Source organism: Palaemon carinicauda, chromosome 1 (genome assembly GCF_036898095.1).
Source record: "Palaemon carinicauda isolate YSFRI2023 chromosome 1, ASM3689809v2, whole genome shotgun sequence".
Classification (NCBI taxonomy): Eukaryota; Metazoa; Arthropoda; class Malacostraca; order Decapoda; family Palaemonidae; genus Palaemon; species Palaemon carinicauda.
In genome coordinates, this window is record NC_090725.1 from 245,894,724 (window position 1) to 245,901,208 (window position 6,485).

Consider the following 6,485-nt stretch of genomic DNA (forward strand, 5'->3'; position numbering starts at 1 on the left):
ATCATTCTTGTAGTGAAGAGATCAGGAAAAGAATTGTAATACATTTACGTGGGGAACGGATAAGACAACAGATACTTGTACAGTTGGACACGGGATTTCCAGGTACAACTTACTCTGAGGAGGTGTACCGAACCACACCTTTACTACGCAGCGAGTTCCTGTGTTTATCCCAGCCTACCACCTCTGCTTTGTCTCCCTACACTAGCTTTGTTGTTGTTACTCGCCACGAAGTAAGAGTGTGATAGGGTGGACTTTTTCGGAGCAAGGTGTCCAATAGTACCTAAGTAAAGACGTAAACATACAAATGTATATGTGCAGATACTTAGAAACAAAGGCTGCAAAGATTAAAAGATATAGAATAGTCGGGTTAATGAGCTATGCAGAATTGAAGTGGATATAATGTAGGCGAGTAAAAATTTAAACAAAACTAATTGGCAATACGTAGTTGGAATCAGAAATAAAAGAAAATCTAGAATGGTGTGGAGGGGCTAGTAAAGGCCTATATGAATCAATCAGTGCATCGTTGAGTATTGTGGTTTGGACTTGCAGAGAGAATGAAAAATCTGGGCAAAAAGGATGGTGTGGTCACCTATGTTACGAAGATGAAACCTGCCGCACTGCTGTGTTGATTCAGTGTTAGAAGGTCGGAAAGAAGTTCTATTTTGGGAACCTCTTGTCTATGCAAAGTGGAGTCAGAATGTTGCTATATATATAACAAGTGGCTGTGATTATGTGTATGGGGTAAAGAGAACTCAAGCTCTGGTCGATAAACGGATAATTGATTACATTATTTCTTTCTCCTTTTATGGAAAATATGCGTGTGGACATTGTTTTGTTTTTACGGCCATATAGTGTGTGATTTTTTCAGAGGATATTTGCAGCAGAAATGTTTTCAGATTAGCCTTGTGTGTTGTAGAGAGAGAGAGAGAGAGAGAGAGAGAGAGAGAGAGAGAGAGAGAGTTTATTGGCTACAGTGCATAAAATCTGCTTGAAAGTGAAGTGCTTTTCATGAACTTTTTTCTTCTGTTTGAGAGGCTAGGTAAAATCTCTCTCTCTCTCTCTCTCTCTCTCTCTCTCTCTCTCAGCTCGCTAACCGAGGGACCGGCGTTTCTTCCAGGAAATATATTATGCTTTGTATACCTCAGCAAGGAATTACATATCCCCTGGTTGTTTGTCATCGGTTGTGGATCACCGTTTGGCGGATAGAAAGAGGGGGAGAGGGAACCTTGAATTCTTGACGATGAGACTTATTACCCTTACTTTTAAAGGCTAGTTGTAACGATATACAATTGGTATAGGAAATCGTTTCGGTACTTTTTATTTACATTAGATTTAGGCTAATTGAAAATCCTGTTAAAAGCTAAAATATGAAATTTTAGGGAGCATTAAAACTACATAAGAATAGAGCTGTAATTATACAAGTTTTCGCTCTATTAATCCCCTTATGTTTCCCACTCTCTCCTCTTTTAGTACATGTTATCATCAAATAATTCTTCATGTTAAGCATTGCAGATAATCCATTTATCACAGGAAGATAAAATAAACGTGATTTCCAAATGAAGAAAATTAAATGATTTTTGGCTACGAAATATTCACGTAAAATTTACGGAGGTAATTTTTTTTCAGCTATTGCTGTGCAAACATCTTTTGATAGCACTCAAGATATATTAATACTCCAAAGTCTTCAACGCGAGATAATATGCAAATTTATTCCAGATTTTTATTTGCGTACGATTTAAATCTTAGTTAAGTAAATATATGACTCCTAAGAGCCTTTTTTTATCAATCCCTTTTTTCCCACTAACATTCTACCTCGCAATTTAAAATACAATCTCTCTCTCTCTCTCTCTCTCTCTCTCTCTCTCTGTCAAGTGTATTTGTCGTTCAAAAGGTAACATAACTTGGGACATTCCTTGGCACATGTACGCTTGAAAACGAAGGCTTTTCCCGTCTTCCCACCAAATCCCAAGCGAAGTTTAATCCAAAGGCAACAAAACTTTGGCAACTGGCTCCAAGGCTAACACACATGCAGTCAAGCAACCTACTTGTCGCCTGGGTTTGGTGACAAATGCATAATGTATAATAATCATCCTCCATTTTGGGCCTCCAAGACGCATGTTGATGGAACAGGTGTTTTTCAGGGTACTCCATGTCAGCATACAAGGTTAACTTAAACACACGTACAGACACACACATACACACACACACACACACATATATATATATATATATATATGTGTGTGTGTGTGTGTGTGTGTGTGTGTAAATATCAACCACAATGGCATTTAATACCGAATTCTACCTTTGGAATACATATCCACTGGAATTCATTTATGGTATTAGTTTCTGGCTGGATAAGTCGGTATTAAATGCCATTGTGGTTGATATTTACATTGATTAAAATCACGTATGTATATATATATATATATGTGTGTGTATATATATATATATATATATATTGTACACACATATATATTCAAATAAGTAACAAATACCCTTTAGTATTGAATTTTTTCTGCCATGGCTTTTCAGACCCATGGGGAAATTCCTTTATTAATTCGATATTAAAGCGTATTTGTGGCGTATTTGAAAAAAAAAAAGTAAGTCACTAGTTTTAGTGAGAAAATTATAGTATAATATATATATATATATATATATGTATGTATGTATGTATGTATATATATGTATATATATATATGTGTGTATACATATATATATATATGTATATATATATATGTATATATATATATATATATATATCTGTTTAAGAGATGAACTAGATTACATATTTAAACACCAGCAGAGAGCAGTGATGCTTTGACATTCTCCAATGCAAGAATATTTTATAAATTACCTGGAACTAATCTCTCTCTCTCTCTCTCTCTCTCTCTCTCTTAGGATGCTAGGATGCCTGAAAACTTTAAATCAATCTCTCTCTCTCTCTCTCTCTCTCTCTCTCTTTGCCGAAGAATTTGTGGAATTAATTACTTTCTGCTATACTGTACAAATCTACGGAAATCGCAACATGTTTTTAACCTCCCTTACATAGTTTACTACTGTTTATTGCATTATGACCTTTAAACGAAATAGGTAGACTTTTAAAGATTTCAAAGTCCAACATTATTTCACACTCTTTATGAGAAATTTTACGAATATGCCGAGGTGCAGATACCTTTATTTTACATTAAGTTTAGCGAGACAGTTAAAGATGTACTTGCGTCTTTATAGGCTACATTTATTCTGTATTATGTTATCCAACCCCTATTATCTATGTGTTTATCTGGAACGCGCAAAGTCATACAACAATAATTCATAAGCATTGGTGTTTCTGTTAAGTCACTTTATTGTATCAAAGTGCAGAGCGAGTACACGTCCAGATCAGTAAGCAACACCAAGGTTTTGTGTAACGATGCTAGTTTGATAAGATGTTCATTTCACTGTGAGGTCATCATGGTCACACTGTTCTTAACCAAACCCCAACAGTTTTGTGGAAGGATGAGGCCAACGTGTTCTTCCTGCACCAGCTGTGCTACCTGCTGGAGGAGCAGCATCATGTCTCTGCTGATGCGGGCACCCCCGTGAGGTGGACGGGCGAGGAGTGCTGGCAGGTCCTCAAGACCTCCTGTGGCGTCGAGGTGTCGGAGGCCCTCGTCAGCGACGTCAGGCTAGGCAAAGACGAGTCTAACCTGACGAATTGCTTAGCCACGCGTTACTCATTGACACCCGCTCTTGTGGCAGCCGCGGCTCCCCCTCGGGTCAGGCCACGCCCTTATCTCCCTCGTGAGTTCCAATGGCACGCAGGTCTGGCCTTTGGCACCATTGAGTGATGAAGTGTTGCTTGTGTTTGACTAACTTTACTTTTCCCTGCGTTTGATTTGTTCCTTTGCTAACGTCCCAAGTTAACAATACGCTCATCGGTACTATTACACTGTTGACACACTAGTGATCCCCTGATGTGTTTCGTAAAAATGAAACTAACAATTGCTTCATTAATTAATATTCCATATATATCAAGATTAACATGTAATAGACTTTGCGTATGGTAACATTAATCCTGTATGTTAACAACTTTTGTTTGAATTGATGCGTTTGACAAGGAAATTATGGTCGTCCTCAAAGTCGTCAAAGTATCGTTGAATATAAAATGCATCGAGCAAATTAAGTTCTCAGAGGTGCGTAGATGATTTTAAAACTATAGATTGAAATATCAGTAGAATATTCTTAGTATAAACTTTTACTCAGTGAAGATTTAAATATTGAATAAGAATATTTGAGAAAAAAAAATCTTTAATAATTAAATTAAAAATAATTGACAAAACAAATTTGGGTCATGAAAATAGGCTTGAGTATTGAAAATTTCGTGGGGAAAATAGTAGAGTAGCAATGAGACGATATTTCCCTTATTTAATTTTGTCCCAAGGAGTTATAGTTTGCATTGGTTATTGATAACCCAAAACAAAAGCCATTAAGTCGAGAACAGGTTTATGCATTACCTTGAGATAGTTCTGACATGATTTAAAACTAGGAAGATCCTTATGCAAAATCTCCTTTGGTTAGGAACTTGGCGTCTTCATACAGAGCGCGGCCCTTTTTCAACGAGATGCATTTATTTCACGTTGAAGTTGAGTAGGGATAAGTGGATATAAAATAGCGGAGAAAGAAACTAGTATCGAGTAAGAAAAATGAATCTGACCAAGCACACATTTATACTTTTTCATCAATACCACTAACGTTGTTTTGAGCATTTTCTCTTCTGTAAAGACAGACAATATTCTACGTATCACGAATTAATGGACGACATTTGACGAACCTACTGTATGGTATTTTATTTGAAAATATCCCTCATCGGAGATATGACAAAAGTCATTTATGAAAGTTTTCTACGTGGGATTCGGTTTTGCAGAAGAGGACTGAACTTATGACTTATTACCGTCCTGGTTTCTCCTGGAATAACAACTTCGAAGTTGAATTCTTCAACGCATTGGATTGCCTGTCAACGTCTGAAAATTGACCCACTTACAGTAATTGACATAATCGATCGCTCTGACGAATCTAGTTTTAAAATCTAATGGCATTTACTATCACTTGTTGATTTTGTTTTCTTGTTTTGTAAGCCATCACTATAAACACATCCATACTACAATCTCGTGGCAATACGTATCTAATTTATATATACACATACTGTATATCATAATCGTATCGAATCTAGTTAACCCTTTTTGGGAGCAAAATTTCCATCATGATCAACACCACATGCTATGGTCTTATCATTATATATACACGTTCGATGTCATCGACTTCTTGCACACACGTGTCTTCGTGATTCTAGTATTATTATATACGATATCATCTTGAATTGTATGTTTGATTTTCTCTAACACTGATGTTATTTGTAATGTACACTAACAATGTTTATGAAGCATCCTAAATGTTTGCATTAGTAGGGTACTTGTCAGCATATAATAGGTGTTTATCCATTGTGATAAATAACCTAAAACTGACCATAATTCACCTGTTAGTACGAAAGACAGCAAATAGGTGCACTGCAATCAGATTGTAAAGTAACATGTTGCTACCTAACACTTGGCTGAAGCCCTGTGTTCTCTTTAGCCAAAATTAACAGCTGGACATCGTCTGGCTACTTTTTATTTGTTTTTTCTTTTTTACGCTTTGGTCTCTGTCCGATCTGAAAAGGTTACAAGGAAATGCTGTTGTAAGTTTCAATTCTGTCAAATATGGGTACATGCTGTTACACAATTTGCGTATCCAGTAGATGAACAGTAACTGCGACTGTTATTGTTGACCGAAAATGTGAGTTTCCCTATCCTTGGGTATGTTTTTCTTAATTAGGATTATTTCTTTTTCAGAGGGTATGGGTCCCCATGCCCGTCCTGAGCGTCCACCCCACTTGTACCCTGAAATGATGCACCCGGCACTGAGGGAAAAGGGCAGGGCTATGCCTCAACGTACCATTGATAAGCAAGCTCGGGTAAGTTGCTTTGAAAGACTTTATCCCTTTACTTCCTTATAAAGTTGTTTATTCATTCCAACTCAGTTAGGTGCAAATCATGATAATTTTACTGCTGAACGGATTCTCTTATTGTTGAGAGTTTGTTTCATCGTCTAAGAAGCAAGGGCCCGTGCTGGCTTAGGGTCAGCTTAATTATTATTATTATTATTATTATTATTATTATTATTATTATTATTATTAACTAAGCTACAGGCTTAATCGGAAAAGCAAGCTGCTATAAGCCCAAGGGCTCCAATAGGGAGAATAGCCCAGTAAGGAAAGCAGATAAGGAAACATAGAATAGTGTGTCTAAGTGTACCCTCAAGCAAGAGAGCCCTATCCTAAGACAATGGAAGACCATGGTACAGAGGCTGTGGCACTACGAAAGACTAGAGAACAATGGTTTGATTTTGGAGTGTCTTTCTGCTAGAAGAGCTGCTTACCATAGCTAAAGAGTCTTCTTTCCTTACCAAAT

General features: G+C 36.9%; 1 long non-coding RNA gene across 1 annotated transcript in view; it reads left to right on the forward strand.

Annotated features, from left to right (window-relative positions):
- LOC137644471 (uncharacterized) overlaps window positions 1-5,989 on the forward strand; it is a 49,607-nt gene extending 43,618 nt beyond the window's left edge. Inside the window, exons 2-3 of the long non-coding RNA XR_011045159.1 lie at window positions 3,484-3,780; window positions 5,868-5,989. This is a non-coding gene — a long non-coding RNA (uncharacterized lncRNA). The remainder of the gene's footprint in view (window positions 1-3,483; window positions 3,781-5,867) is intronic.
- Window positions 5,990-6,485: the final 496 nt, after the last annotated feature.